General features: G+C 40.1%; 1 pseudogene; it reads right to left on the reverse strand.

Annotated features, from left to right (window-relative positions):
* LOC119258119 (acyl-coenzyme A thioesterase THEM4-like) overlaps positions 1 to 4059 on the reverse strand; it is a 69201-nt pseudogene extending 65142 nt beyond the window's left edge.
* Positions 4060 to 16758: the final 12699 nt, after the last annotated feature.

Raw genomic sequence — 16758 nt, forward strand, 5'->3', positions numbered from 1 at the left:
AGGAAGAAGGTGTAGGGTAAGGCCAGATGGGTGGGCAGATACCAGGTCAGGAGAGCCTTTGCCTACAATGGCAACATTCAAAGGGTAGCAATGCCTAATATTACTTAGACACAAAACCTGGACTTTAAGAGAAAGATTTTAATTAAGAATTCTTATCTTATATCAGAGACATGGAGTTAAAAGTCATTAAGGGCAGGCAGGTGACCTGAGCTTGAATTCCAGCTCCACCCCTAGTAGAGGCACATTTGTTAACTACATCAAGTTCTCTGAATCTTGATTTCCTTTATCTGTAAACCCTCACAAACTTGTAGGAGTAATCAGTGGGATAATTCATACATAATTTATCTAGTTGTATTTAGCATGAGGTTACCCTACACTTTGGTGAAATAATTAGCACTCAAAAGAGCTGAATGAGTGAGTGTGGGGTACCCTTATCTGAAAGGAATGGTGAAATGCTAGAGAAGATAATGGCACCCAGTTGATCATTATGCAAAGTTATTACTATGTGACTAAACATACTCGTACTTGCCATTTTCTGTGCCATTAGTTAAACCCCGAGTTTTCTAACACATCAGCAGTGAGGGACATTTTATCCTTTCAATAACATCATGTTGGGTGATGAAAAGCAAGCTCTTTGTGAACAAAAGTGTGGATTAGGGCATGAGAATGATAATGTCCAATCTGAATCCTGGGATTGTGAAGCTGTGCAGTACTCAACGTGTTTATATATCACATTGGTAAGTAATTGTGATAAGAATGAAATAGAAAATAAATTAGGTCATAAATTGTATGTCATTAGTACTTTTAAAGTTGTTTAAACCTAACTACCTAGTATGTAACTATTTTGCGTTCATTTATGCCTAAGAGAACCTTGAAAAACATACTGAGTTACAATAGAGTTTGGGAACCTCTGACTTAAGCTCTTTCTCATTCTATTCAAAGTGGGCTTCCTCCATAAAGGGGGACATGGAAAAAAATCAAAAGGTTCTTAATGGAAAGATACCTTAATGATTAGGTATTTTGTAAAAAACACAAGAAAGATTTTTCATGCTACCCTTTGATATCCAAAACTTCAACCAGGGATTATTTATTGGTCCTCTTGGCATTCATCTTCCCCTTTCTTAAAATTTTCCACTCTGTCTTTTACCAATTTTGGTGTCTATATTGTTACTCCTACAGATAGAATGGTTTTATTTACCTAGATACTCACTTGGTATCCAGCCCTCAGTCCTTAGAGGAATATAAAAAAAATCAAGGGATAGATTAAAAACAACCTTTGCTCTACACAATATTTATACTAGAAATCATGACCAACTGACCTTCACTTATTGTAAGGATAGATCAAAAAACACAGATGCAAAGAGATCCCTTAAAGGATTTGGTTAAAATAAAACAATTCCTTGCTACCAGAATGGTTTCCTAAAGATAATTTTATAATCTGCTTTTCTGGAAGACTCTAGAAATATGATTCTCGATGATGTTGAAAAGTTTCGGTATGGCACCAGGTTTAAGTTTCAAGTTCTCTGAAAACAACATGTCATACTAAACCATTTCCAACTTTGTTCTCAAATCAACTAAAGAATTAATCCTAAACTGACAAAACTTCTATTCTGTGCATGTGGGTGGTGAGGGGAGTTGTGGGGGGAGGGTGTAGGAAGACAGATTTTATTATGTTAGTATTTGTAGCTGGAGAATTGAAGGCTGAATTGTTAAAACTCTTTGGTTGAGGTCTCACAGCAAGATGAGTCAGAATAAACAACTCAGATCTTTAAATTCCTCATTCCACTGGGCTCTGTAACCAACAAACTCATAATCTACTGGGAAAAGAAAAGGACACTGATGTATAATATTAACTCTATAACAGATGAAAGGAACTTCAGGGTCATCTTTCTGAGATCACTGCTCAGGGCGTAGGCCCCAGGTGTTTGGAAGAGCAGACATTACAAGGTTTATTGAGAAGAATATGACAGGGATGCATTATCAGGTGACAGGGTGATTAGGTAGTTGAAGGGATTGCACCTTTTTCTGAGGTCAGCCTCAGGTTGAAGGAGACAATGTATTTGACTCCACAGTGTAGGTGGAGAAATTTCAGTCACTTCTCTCTGGAATAAAGAAATGAGAGCTAATGAGCTTAGAGTCTAAGGTAGCAACCTCCCCCTCCTGTGTCTGATGAGTTTTTTAATGTCATGCTTTTTTATGGTCCCTTTTTATGTAAATATCATTTCAGAAAAGGAGGATGGAGAAGCAGTTTTGGAAATTCCAGCTTTATTAGTCATCTTCAAAACAAAGCCATAAATATAGCATAGATATAAATGAGTGGGCATCTACCTGGGGTGTTGGAGGGGCTGGGAGAGGAGGGATAGATATAACAACAACAACAACAACAACAAAAAACAGATATTAACTGAAGGGAGAATGGGAAAAGAAAGTAAGGAGGAGAGGTGTGACTGGCAGTAACTATCAAACAGAAAGATTTATCTGTTTTCTGAGAAGAGAGGAGGCAAGGTGAAAGCAGAACTTGCTAAATATAAATGTCAGCTGCAAGCTTGAACTATAGAGTAGTGAAAATAGTCCTTGATAAAAAACAAAAAGAAAACTGTCACCAAACTCCCCTTTATTTCCATGGGTTATTTTTAGTCTTCTAATTTCTCTGTTTGGAATGGAGTAGGAGAGATTTGTAAATAATATAAATTAGAACTCCTCTCTCCCCCTCTATCCCAAGAACAAGGATTTTAACTCTTAGGACCATATCACCGCTAAGAATCATCTGGAAAGTTTGTTGAATATTCATATTTATGGACACATATGCAAAGATTCTAATTCAATAGTCCTGAGGTGACATCTGGGAGGACGTATTTTTAAATTTTTTATTTTTTTACATCATTGTTCATTTTAAAACAATATTTGCTTCCTCCCACCCCCTCAGGGGTAGTCCCTGGAATTTCCTTCACCAATGCACCCGTGCACCATCACCTCATTCCCCTATGTTCCTCCCTCCCTTCCTCAGATCCCTCTTCCTCCTCCTCCCCTGCAGAATGTCTCTGATTTCAAATTGTCTGGTTTTGCTTTGCTGTGCTTTGTACTGTTATTTTTTTTCACTGATGTCTTATTTGGGTCCCCTATATTCCTGCTATAAGTGAAACCATCCAATATTTTTCTTTTTCCTTCTGCCTTTTTCACTGAGGATAATTCCTTCTAGCTCCATCCACATTGCTGCGAATGGCATGAGATCATCTTTTTTGATTGCTGAAAAATATTTCATTGTGTATATATACCACATCTTCCTGATCCAGTCATCTATTTTTGGGAGGACGCATTTTTAACCAACTCCCTAATGATGCTGATGTGAGTTCAAGGCTCATAGCCTAAAAAGCACTATATTCTACATGGTCGGTGCTCCTCCCAGACTTAAACAACCCTTGGGGCAGCTATGGCAAATAAACATATGCTTACTTGGCCAGTCCAAATAAGAAACCAGGATCAGAACAGTGCTGTCAGTATTTTTCTTTTTCCTTTGCACTGGGGGAATTCTTCTAACCTGGGAATACACAATCAGAGCTCTTTCCAGAAAATAGCTCTTATTAGAATAAAGACCAGCCTGCCTCAAAGTTAATTCCCTTTTCTATCCTTGAAGTCAGAGATTGCTGGTAACTTTTTTTTTTTTTAAGATTTATTTATTTATTTATACAAGCACTGGATACAGTCAGAAGCACGGGAGGGTGAGAGAATTCACCAGAGCCAGAGCAGGAAACAGAACAGGCAGACTTGCGATACACTGCTGGGGGGAGCAGCAGGTGGCAGGAGAGGTCTGCGCGCCATGTGGGACCCTCGACCTGCGGCCAGGGATCGAACCAGTGCTGCAAATGCTGCAGGCAGCTTCGCAGCCCAGCGCTCAACTGCTGCGCCACTGGGGAGGCCCCGCTGGTAATTTTTTAAGTAGGATATTCTATTTTTTACCTTCAAAAAATATTGAAGTTTTGCTTGTACTGTTTCAGATATAATAATATCAGGTCCTCGGACAACTTTCCACATTTCCAAAAGAATCTGGAATTGCCACATCCCTTAACAGGAAACTATTTTTATTCCTAAATAATGGAAATGGAAGGATATAACTAACAGCATTGGTTCAACAGGGATTATTTTTGTAATTATTTGGGCTTTTTATTCAATTTATTTATCTGTTCTAGTAATAGCAAGTTATAGCTAATTTCTGTCTTTTTTTATTTATTATCACCTAGGAAAACTCTTTTTTGATTTGATGACTAAACCAAACATTGCATCAGCAGTTTGATAAGAAAACATTGATTCAGAATTGACCTTTTAAAGACCCCAAGTTGTAGGAGTTATACAGTAACAAACCAAAATATAACTATCTACTGAGGAACACTACAGAGACTGTGATCTTTGGGCCCAAAAATGTTCTTAAAGAATGCCTATCTATCTTGTGCATCTAAACTCTTTGAATTTGGAACAGATATTGGAAGTTTCATGTTAAACCATTATATTTCTTATTCAAAAAAGTTATAGTATCTCCAAACTCTGGAAGGGGAGATCTTCTCTTGAATCCAAACCCCTTTCAGAATACTATACCATTTCTTTTCTCTTTCCTACAACCAAACTTCTTGAATAAATTATTCTTGTTCATTGTCTCCCCTCATTACTATCTATTTAGTCCTCAACTCAATCCAGCCTCATTTCAGACTCATGGCTGCTTTGAAACCTTTTTGCTAAGCTTGCCAAAACTATTGAATTGTTACTTGTCTATTTTCATCAAACTTGATCTTGTAGTAACATTCAACAGAGTTTATTGTTTCCTTTTCTGATTCCTTGATACCATACTCTTGAGATCTCCTCCAACATTATGGTTTTCCTTTATTAGATTCTTATTTATTGACATCTCCTCTTGTAACTTCTTGGATCCCTCTAAATTTGAGCATTTTTTTTACCTTCTCGATCTATATTCTCCCCAGGTGATTTTATCTCATATTATAATTAAAATATCATCTCTAACCTAATTCAAAAATTTAAATCTCCAATTCTGCCCCTTCCCCTGTATTACAATCTAAAGTATTTAACTTCATACTTATGCATAATATATCCAAATGAAACTATTGATCTGACCAAATATTGTATTTCCATGTCTTCCCTCAGGCCAGTACCCTTATTTGCTCACTCACTCAAATGTTATCCTTAATTTCTTCCTTCTTTTGTCATGATTCATATCCAGTGTCTATCTGCTCTACCTCATCCTAACTCAAGCTACCAGCAACTCTCTATTATACTGCATTAACTCCCTTACTTGGCCACTTTGCTTGTATCTTGCCTCCCCATACTCCATTCTCTGCACCGTATCAGAATATTTTCAAACCACATAGCAACCTCCCTTGCTTAGCACTGACTTCCAAGTGCCTTTCATAGTCTTCTAGATCCTAGGTGATTTTTTTCCTTCCTATTATTCTCTCCTTCCCTTGCTTCAACCATATTGATTTTTTTTATTTCTTTCTTCAATATTCTAAGCTCATTCCCTTCTTAGAGTTTTCAACTTTTGTTTCCTCCATATAGAGCAACATCTTCAACCCTTAGCTTCCCACCCTACATCAGCTCTCCATATGATCAGTTCCTTCTCATCATTTAGATCTTGGTTTGGTGTCACTTCCTCCAAAAGTCCATCCCTGCCCACACTAGCTAAGTGAACCCTATGCATTTCAGATAAGCTGTCACATTGCCCAGTTTTGTCTTCTTTGTAGTACATAGCATGGCCAGAAATTGCATTTGTTTGTGATCTATCTACTCCCCACACTCACTAGATTGTAAATTCCACTGTTTAGGTCACACTTGGCAGATAACTGGGGCATAAAAATATGTTATATATATATAAGTTATGAATTTTAGAATGATTATATAAATCAAGTATTGGAGTCAAAGCTATAGAGTATTACCTGTAGAAGTGGGTCCTGGTTGAGCCCTGCGTGGTACTCACATATATCTGAAGGACTATAAGTTGGTAGGTGGGAAGACTCTTGGTGTCCTTTTCTTTTCATTTGTATTGATGGGAGATATCTTTAAAGAGAATATTTATGAGAAAATCCAGAGAATTTATAATCAGCTTTGGAGTGGGAGTAATGATATAAAAGAGAAGATGCTGCTTCTGAGTCAAATCACAAGCATGAGGGACCAAGTCTATAGGGAAGAGAATAACCACAAGAAGCAAACAACCATTCTGGTAAACAGGAAGATACAAGTAACACCAATTAAATTTCCAAGCAAAAAATGTGAGGCTGTATATTGGGAAAAACACATCCTTGCATCTCTGTGCACCTGTGTAGACTGTTCCAGTACAGTGTGGAGAGCAGGTGATGATCTCTGTGACATATCTAGGGATTGCAACTCCAGGAGAATCTGGAAACAGTCCTCTAAGAACAGTCAGAATCCTTGCTTCTTGGCTCTACTTCCTTAGGATTAGCTCTTCTCTTAGACCATCAAATTCACAAATGGCTGTAGCAGAACCAGACACTCCATTCTTCCTCACTCATACCCAACGGGAAGACAGTGAATATTTATTGCTAGAAATTCTAAGAAAAATTCTCACTATCTCATTGACTTTGACCCAGTCCTAGACCCATCTTTGAGTCAACTGCCAAGATCAAAGGGGCTCATACTTTGATAATGAGCCTCTTGAGATCAGGGCTGGGTAGCCCCTAAACTCAGATTGGGAGTAGTGAGATGACCACGGCCCAGAAAGTGGAAGGGAAGCACCAGGGACCAAGTCTATAGGGTCCATCAGCAATTTCCTGAGTACCTCCCATGTTCCTGGAGCTATTTTCGGTGATTAAAATACCATGAGGAATGAAGTAAAGAAATTCCTTCAATTGTGGCAAGATGCTCGCAATATCAAAGTTAATTAATTTATGACTTTTTCTTGGCTAAGATACTCCTCTTCTGGAAATGGGGGATGTGCTTAGAGTGATGCTTACTCTCCAAAGTACTGAGGAGGCTTTCAGCAGGGTGCCAGTTCTCCTCATTTGTAAAACTTACATGATGGGATTCCTCTGCTTCCAGAAGCTACAATTGCCCAAAGCAACCATAACTTTTCCTCTGAACTGAGAGGCTGTCAGCTGCTGAAAGTGTCTTCATCTAATATCCAAGCATATGCATGGATGGAAAGGAGACCATGAGAAGAACGGAAGGTGGAATCATAACTTCTCGAGAAATCAGAGAAACTTAATCTTTGCCCTCCTGACAGGGGAGCCTCCACTGCATTTTAATATAATGCTATTCTCTGCAGATATGTTACAGGCTGCAGTAGAAAACAGGTATCAGAAGAAAGAATCCAATGGGGTTGAGTAAGAGACAGAGAAATAATTAACATTTCCTTTCCAAGACAATATGAAAACATCACATTAAGGATAAGTAGCTTACTCGAGAAAAGTCAAAATGAAATATGAATTATTGATTTTTTAAGTCAGGAACTAATGTCATACTTTCACCCCCACCCCGTGCTCTCTAATTTTGGCAGTAGTTCAACAGTCTTTTTCATATCCAGAAGTCTACTTCAAATATTACCTGTTTCCATTTTTTCCTTCCTTTCTCATTCTCCTCTCCCTTCCTATTTTCTCCCCTTCTCTTTCATCCTTGCTCCCATTCACACTCACGTCTCTGATTCTCTCGGTCCCCTTCCTTTTCCTTTTTTTTTTTTTTTGCTCAAGGTTGTATCCTAGCAACAGCTATTTCAAATTTAAAAGGATGGGGAGGACCACCAGTGTTGCCAAGGTTACCAGTATTTCCTGCTGTCACTGGAGGAAGTAACTTGTGCATGGATCATAGTGGAATCAGATGCTCCAACACCTTCCTTGCTGCTCTGTCTTTCTCCTTGACATCCAAAGATAATGAGAATCTTCCCCATCAAAAAGTTTTACCAGACTGCTTCACAGTGTCATGAAAGTAATCATGTAGTAAGAAACTACTCCGAAGTCCAGAGGTTTATAAAAATTTTAGGGAAATGTAAAATGGCAATCATGATAATAGATTATGACATCAGTTCAGAGGTTAGTAGTGATTTTTTCATTTGCTAAACTGTTCGATTTACAATAACAATAGATAACAGTAATACACTTGACTGATTGCACCCAGAATATGATAATGACCCATTATTAGATACATTTGCCTTTAAAAGATATAATAATTTTTATGCACATACCTTCATTTTAGGTGCTACAGCCAATTGAAAAGATGAAACAAAAGCACCAACAGAACCAAACCAAAAACAAATCCTAGAAATCTGACTGTAAAATTGAGGCTACCAAAGTGAGGGAGAGGGTGGAAAGCAGGGTATGGAAGGGATCCAGTGAACCCTGGTGGAGGACTACAGGTGCTTTGGCGGTGGATGTGGGGTGGCAACATACACGTGAAGAGGTGATCCTCTATTCCTGAATCATATACATTATTGTAAACCAATGTTACCTCAAAAAAAAAAAAGGTACAAATTTTTTTTAAACTCTCCAAATTGTCATTCCTCATAAAAAAGTTAAAAATGCATCCAGTGGTGGCTTCTCTGTTTATTATAAAGCATAGTCATTAATATCCAGGGTGTTAAGGCAAAGACAACCTGAGATCAGGTTTAGGGCATAGATCTGAGCCCAGAAGACCTAAGACCAACTTTCATGGAACCATTTGACAGCTGTTCAAATTAAAAGGCTGGAAGCTTGAGTGATGTAAGTGGCAGAGGATCTGGCACCATGCCTTGAATTCCTATTCATTTTAGCTTATTCACAGCATCTTCCTCCTACCAGTCATCAGTTTAATGGCATCCATGTATGGTTTCTTGCTCTATCTTTCCCCTATCCTTCCCCTATCCTATCCTACTATACCCTACCCTAGCCTACTCTATCCCTTATCCTCTATCCTAAACAGTTTCTCCCAGGGGAATTTCCTGAGTCATCACTTGCACAATCATCCTCTATAGTCAACTTCTGGAGAACCTGATATAACAAGGCTTTAAATCCTATCAGAGTGTTCTTTTTCTCTGTCCCCAGCTCTCACTATTTCCTTCCCCTAATTCTTCATGCCTGGAGTTGGTAACAGTTCCCACTGTTGCTAGTACTGCAGGCTTGATGGTCCTTTAACCCTACTCATGCTCACTCTCACTCTTCAGTTATTATTTGAAGTTCCATGAGATACCTTAGTTGGTATATTTATATTGTATATACCAACTGACATGTGGTTCCCAACACAGACCAGACTGCATCTCACCTCTTTACTTTTGGTTCAACTCATGCTTCTCAAAGAGTAGCATGCTTTGCCAAATGTCATTAATAGAGTCCTCCAATTCAAGTAAGTGTAACCCCTTCAGAAAGGCTGCAAGTTACTAGAAGATAGGGATCATTCTCTTATCAATTCTATACCTTCAGTTCAGCCTGACACAGAATAGAAAATATATTGAATAAATAATCTTTCAAGGAGTGAAACTAGGTACAATTGTGATAAAGAACCTTCACAAATCCTCAATTATAACTGCATTATTGGAGACATATTTGAAAAGTGAACTGGTAATTTTAATAATTACCATTTATTTGTGCCAAACCTATACCAGATATTTAATGATTATGGAAGTTATTATCCAGTCTTCATATCAAATGCTAAGTGTTATTATCTTTTCTTATCAAAATGAGAAAAATAAGTGTCAGAAAGTAAGAAATGCCCCTAGTTCACATAGCTAGGAAGGGATAGATTTGGGATTGGAGTCCTTCTATGTCTATCTTCAACCAAGGATTGTGCGCTCTCCTTTACAAGAGAAAGTTGTGCCACAAAGTAAAGAAGACCAGAACATTGCCCTCCATGGAGAAAGCACTCACTCCACTTCCACTGCCTGTCTCCTGGTAGAGATGAAAGGGATATCCATGTTTAAATTAAATTCATAGAACTTCAGCGGCATAACCAATACTATTTCTATTCATTTTTAGAAGTCATTTTGTTTGGGAACAGTTCATCTGAAAAGATGGTTGAAATTAGACAAACAGATATTCACACAGGAAAAATAAATCCTTACTAGAGACTATATACGATAACATACTCCTAGAACATTATTTCTCTGAAAGAGCTACTAACACAGACCAAATTCCTGCAAATGTGCTTCACTATGGCTCTCTAGGACTCAGCAAGGTCCTTATCACATGCTGATCACACACACAGAGCCAGATTCAGACAATTAAAGTCATGATTTGTTTTTGCTACCATCAGAACTTGATAACTAAATGGTAGCAGTAGTTAATGTAGCATTTTATAAGCAACAGTGAATTACCTGCAGTTAGTGACTAATAATAAATTAGTATGGTTATACTCAACACACACACACAAACCTATAAAAGGGAGATTATGTCACAGAATGAAAAAGGGAAAGTTTGAATCAGTTTACACAAAATTACAGAATAGGCAACTCAGGAAGACATTTCTGCCCGCTTTGACTTTTGCATTGCTTCAGAGCTTGGGTCCAGAGTCTCCTCCACCATTGTCTGATGTGGTCATCACCACAGCATTAGCTCTTCTCTGCAAACCCAAATTAAGGGAACACTTTTCCCTGTTTGGAATAGTTCTGTTTTAACACTGCAAGTCCAAATTCCCGGACTTCTGGTTATGGCCACCATGATAGGCAGAATAGTGGCTCCCCAAAGGCATCTGTGTCCTAATCTCTGGAACCTGTGACCAGGTAACCTATGGTTAATACACGCCAAGAGAAATTTTGTGAATGTGATTATGTTAAGATTCCTTTTTTTAAGGTTTATTTATTTATTTAGTTAGTTATTTAGTTATTTATGTATACAAGAACCAGAGTATAGGCCAGATGTGCAGGAGGGTGAGAGGATTCACCAGAGACAGAGTGGGGAGCAGAACAGGCAGACTGATGAAATATACTGCTGAGGGGAGCAGTGGCCATGACAGGAGAGGTCTGCCACACCTATGTTAAGATTCTTGACATGGAAATATTGCCTTAGATTATCCACTTCAGCCCTATTTAATCACATGGGTCCTTAAAATCAGTGAGCTTTTTCTAACTAGTCAGAGGTAGATGTGACTATAGAAGGGTCACAGACAGGCAGCATTGCTGGCTTTGAGGACAGAGAAAGGGCACCTCTAGAAACTGGAAAGAGCAAGGAAACAGCCCCACGACACTTTGATTTTGGAGCACTGAGAATCATGTTGGAATTTTAATCTATAGAACTCTAAAGATAATAAATGTTTTGTTTCAAGTCACTGATTTTGTGGTAATTTGTTTTGATAGCAATAATAAATGAATACAGTGACCAACTAAGCCTGGTTTGCCCAGGGCTGTCCCTTTCTCAAAACTAAAAATTCCACATTCTGGAAACCCCTTCCATCCTGACAAATGAGGACAGTTGGTGATTCTACCCCCATTTCTAATCCCCTAATATTGTACTCTAGAATTCTCCACTGATAACTAGGTGCCCTTCCTGGGCTTCTTTGAAGATACCTTAAAGCAATAATTCTCAAATACTAATGTGCATCAGAATAACTTGGAAGGATTTTTAAAACTCAGATTACTAGGATTATCTCCCGAGTTTCTGACTCACAAGGTCAAGAATGAAGCCAGAAAACTTTCATTTCTAAGATATTCTCAAGAGCTGTGGATGCGCTGGTAAAAGAACCATACCTTCAAGCCATTGTTCTATGAAACAAAAACCTCTGGGACAACCCTGAGCAAAATTTCATTTATTGATGAGGGGCGGAGCAACATGGCGGCGAGGAGACGCTGCGAGTAAGATCTCCCATTAAAAAAAGTTAATAGGGAGGAAAAGCGGCAGGTCCCAGTGAGAACTGAGACAGGGAAGATAAACGGACGACTCCAGCAAACTGCCCGAAGAAGAAAGTTGCCATAAAAGAGGACGAGAAGGGAGGGAAGCGCAGAACCCTGCTCCCCTCCCCCGCCCACAGAGGCGGCACTCTCCAACCGGCAGAGACGAGGGAAACAACAAACCAAAACGCCCAACAAGAAAAACGGATGCAGCAAGCGGGACTGTGAGTGGAAAGGAACTATTGCAGCCACCACACCCCGTGAACGGGAGCTGAGGCGAACCCTGCAGGATCCGCCGCGGAGGTGAGCTCCAGGCGCCAGTAAAGAGAGCCCCGCCCACCAGGAGGAGCCCAGCACCAGCACACAGCCCCGGCGGCCGCCCGGTAAGCTTGCGCGAAAGCGGCGCTCGGATTGCAGCTGCCCAGGGCCCTGCGCCTGCGACCTAGGCTTGCGGGGAGACGGCGGAGGCCCTCCCTGAGTGAGCAGGAACAAGGTGCCCAGGCAGGGGAGCGGGATTCAAAAGGCGCCATTCCCGCGCCACTGATCTGGGCTATAGCCCGCGTCCTGGAACTGAGGGCTTTGGAACTGAGACCCGGGCGGAGGCCCTCCCTGAGTGAGCAGGAACAAGGCGCCCAGGCAGAGGAGCGGGATTCAAAAGGCGCCATTCCCGCGCCACTGATCTGGGCTACAGCCCGCGTCCTGGAACTGAGGGCTTTGGAACTGAGACCCGGGCGGAGGCCCTCCCTGAGTGAGCAGGAACAAGGCGCCCAGGCAGGGGAGCGGGATTCAAAAGGCGCCATTCCCGCGCCACTGATCTGGGCTACAGCCCGCGTCCTGGAACTGAGGGCTTTGGAACTGAGACCCGGGGCACGAAATTAGGGGCGTGGGTTCCCCACGACGGTGGGGCACAAGGCAGACACAGCACCCCAAAGCCGTTGAGGTGTACCCTACCATCCCCGCTCTGCTCCCTGTCCCACGGGGTGGAAAATCAGCTCCCCAAGGGCTCTAGGAGAGATCTCTGGTGCCACCTAGCGACTTGACCCCAGCACAGGCTACTGAAGGAGCTAGTGGCCAGCTGGGGAGTTAGCCCACACCGGGCCCCTTCTGAACAAGTAGTCTGAGCCCACAGGGAGAGCGAGCACCCACAGCCGGGGCAGACCAGGCGCGCAGAATAGTGTGCCTGAGACCAGAAGCGCAGGGAGTGTGTCCCACATCACCATTTTAGAACAGGGACATTTCTTCAGTAAAGACTACCTGCAGAAGGCTTCCTCAGGAGCCAGAGGTGAGCGGGGGAAGTTCGCCCACGCCAGACCCCCTCTGGCCTGCAGTCCAAGCCCAGAGGGGAGCAGGAACCCACCGCCGGGGCAGACCAGGCGCACAGGGGAGTGTGTCCCCACATCGGCATTTTAGAACAGGGACCTTTCTCCAGTAAAGGCTGCTTGAAACTGACAGATGACTCCTGGAAGAACCAGAGGGGAACAGAGAAGCCCACCCAAGATGCCGGCAAGTCCCAACAACACAGTGTCCCAACGCATACGGCAAATTAGAAAACAGACAGTAGGGAGGAGAAGAACCACACGCAACCTAGCAACTCTCCAGAGAAAAAGCACACCACAAAAAGAAAGCCAGCCCCCAGATTGCAACGACAATAACTTGGAAGAATTTCTGAGCCTTCCAGAAAGAGAATTTAAAATTGCCGTGATTAAAAAACTGACAGAAGTCATAAAGGAAAACAATGATAAGGGAAAAATAATCAACGATCAGAAGAATGCAATTGAGTCCCTAGAGAGGGAAAACAATGGTCAGAAGAAAGAAATTGAGTCCCTAAAGAGGGAAGTAAAAGAAATGCAGGAGATCAAAGAATTAATGGAAGAACTAAAGAATTCTGGGAAAAGCAATGAAAGCAGAATAGATGAAATGGAAGAACGAATAAGTAATCTTGAAGACACAGAAAAAAAAGAACCAAAACAGAGAAGGAAAGAGAAGTACGAAGGAAAAAGAACGAAGAAAGACTTCGGGAACTATCGGACTCCATGAGGAAAGGAAATATAAGAGTTATAGGAATACCAGAAGGAGAGGAGAGAGATGTAGGAACAGAGAAAATATTCAAAGAGATAATTGAAGAGAACTTCCCAAATGTGAAGAAGGAGCTGAAAATTGATATACAAGAAGCAAGAAGAACACCAAACTTCCACGACGAAAGGAAAAATACAGCAAGACACATAATAGTAAAGCTCCCAAGAATCCAGGACAAGGAAAAAATAATGAAGCTGGCAAGAGGGAAGAAACAGATAACATTCAAAGGAAAACCAATCAGGCTGACATCAGACTTCTCCGAAGAAACACTACGGGCAAGGAGAGAGTGGAGGGACATAGTCAACAGACTCCAAGAAAACAGATGCCAACCAAGAATACTCTATCCCGCAAAGCTCTCCTTCCTCTTTGAAGAAAGAATATGGACCTTCCCAGACAAACAGAAACTCCGGAATTTCATTGCAACTAAACCCCCACTCCAAAAAATACTACAAGGAGTTCTAAAGCCAGAACCTCAGAGCGACGAATAACAATGAAAGAAGGCCAAAAAAAAAAAAAAGTTATTAAAAGAATAAATAAATAAAATCAAAGGAAAGACAAACACAATGGCAAATACAGATGTTAACATATCAATATTAACTCTAAATGTAAATGGACTAAACTCTTCAATAAAAAGACACAGAGTTGCAGCCTGGATTAAGAAACAAAACCCAACCTTTTGCTGTCTCCAGGAAACACATTTAGCTACAAAAGATAAAAATAGGCTCAAAGTTAAAGGATGGAAAACAATCCTACAAGCAAATGGACCAAAAAAGAAAGCAGGAACAGCTATACTTATATCAGATAAAACAGATTTCAAACTCAAAAAGATAAAAAGAGACCCCAATGGTCACTACATTATGATCAAGGGGACAATACTTCAAGAAGAAATAACACTCATTAACATATACTCACCAAACGAAGGAGCACCAAAATATATCAGACAACTGTTGTCCTCTCTGAAAACAGACATCAGAGAAAACACATACGTAGTGGGAGACTTCAACACACCACTATCAACAATGGATAGATCAACAAGACAAAAAATAAGTAAAGAAACCAAAGCTCTAAATAAAGACCTAGAGCAATTGGGCTTAACAGACATCTATAGAACACTAAACCCCAAAAAAACGGAGTACACATTTTTCTCAAGCGCACACGGATCATTCTCCAGGATCGATCACATACTGGGGCACAAGACAAACATCAACAGATACACCAAGATTGAAATCATATCAACCATCTTTTCTGACCATGAAGGCATCAAACTAGAAATAAACCATAAAAAGAAGGCAAGGAACTTTCCTACCTCATGGAGATTAAAAACCACACTACTGGAAGACCATTGGACTAATGAGGAGATCAAAGAAGAAATTAAAAAATTTTTTGAATTGAACGACAAGGAGGACACCAATATCCTAAATGTATGGGATGCAGCAAAAGCAGTAATAAGAGGAAAATATATAGCAATAGAAGCTCACATCAAGAAACAAGAAAGAACGCAAAGAAACAACCTAATCTCGAAGCTCAAAGATCTAGAAAAAGAACAACAAGAAAACCCCAAAACCAGTAGAAGAAAAGAAATAATAAAAACCAAAGCAGAAATAAATGAAATTGAAACTAAAAAAACAATCCAAAAGATCAATGAAACCAAGAGCTGGTTCTTTGAAAAAATCAATAAAATAGACAAACCCCTAGCCAGGCTCACAAAGGAAAAAAGGGAGAAAGCACAAATAAACAGGATCATCAATGAAAGAGGAGAAATCACAACGGACACAGCAGAAATCAAAAGAATAATCAGTAACTACTATGAACAGTTATATGGAAACAAGTTTAACAATCTAGAGGAGATGGACAAATTCCTACAACTCTACAATCACCCAAAGCTAGATAAAGAAGAAATAGAACACCTAAACAGACCAATTACAATTAGCGAAATTGAAATGGTAATCAAAAACCTCCCCAAAAACAAAAGCCCAGGACCTGATGGATTTACAAATGAATTCTACCAAACATTCAGAGACGAATTAGTGCCTATCCTTCACAAACTCTTCCAAAAAATTGAGAAGGAAGGGACAATACCAAACACGTTCTATGAAGCCAACATTACACTAATACCAAAACCGAACAAGGACAACACAAAAAAGGAAAACTACAGGCCAATCTCCCTAATGAACACTGATGCAAAAATCCTCAATAAAATTTTAGCTATAAGAATCCAACAATGTATCCATAAGATAATTCACCACGACCAAGTTGGATTCATTCCAGGGGCACAAGGATGGTTTAACATCCGAAAATCAATCAACGTTATCCAACACATCAACAAAAAGAAATATAAAAACCATATGATAATATCAATAGATGCTGAGAAAGCTTTCGACAAAGTGCAACACCCATTCATGATAAAAGCCCTTGAAGTTCTTGGGATACAAGGAACATACCTCAACATCATAAAGGCCATCTATGACAAGCCAACAGCCAGTATCATTCTCAATGGTGAAAAGCTGAAAGCAATTCCATTAAGATCTGGAACAAGACAAGGATGTCCACTCTCACCATTGCTTTTCAATATAATACTGGAAGTCCTAGCCAGGGCAATAAGACAAGAGAAAGACATCCAAGGAATCCAAATAGGAAAAGAAGAAGTCAAACTATCACTATTTGCAGACGATATGATATTATACATAGAGAACCCCAAAAACTCCACAGAAAAGCTAATTCAACTCATCAATCAGTTCAGTAAAGTGGCAGGATACAAAATCAACACGCAAAAGTCAGTAGCCTTCCTATACACAAACAATAAATCTGAAGAAGAAGAAATCGAAAAGACCATCCCTTTTGTTATTGAAACAAAAAAAATCAAATATTTGGGAATA

The sequence above is a fragment of the Talpa occidentalis genome, unplaced genomic scaffold (genome assembly GCF_014898055.3).
Source record: "Talpa occidentalis isolate TD23 unplaced genomic scaffold, MPIMG_talOcc4v2.1 talOcc4.4, whole genome shotgun sequence".
Taxonomy (NCBI): domain Eukaryota; kingdom Metazoa; phylum Chordata; class Mammalia; order Eulipotyphla; family Talpidae; genus Talpa; species Talpa occidentalis.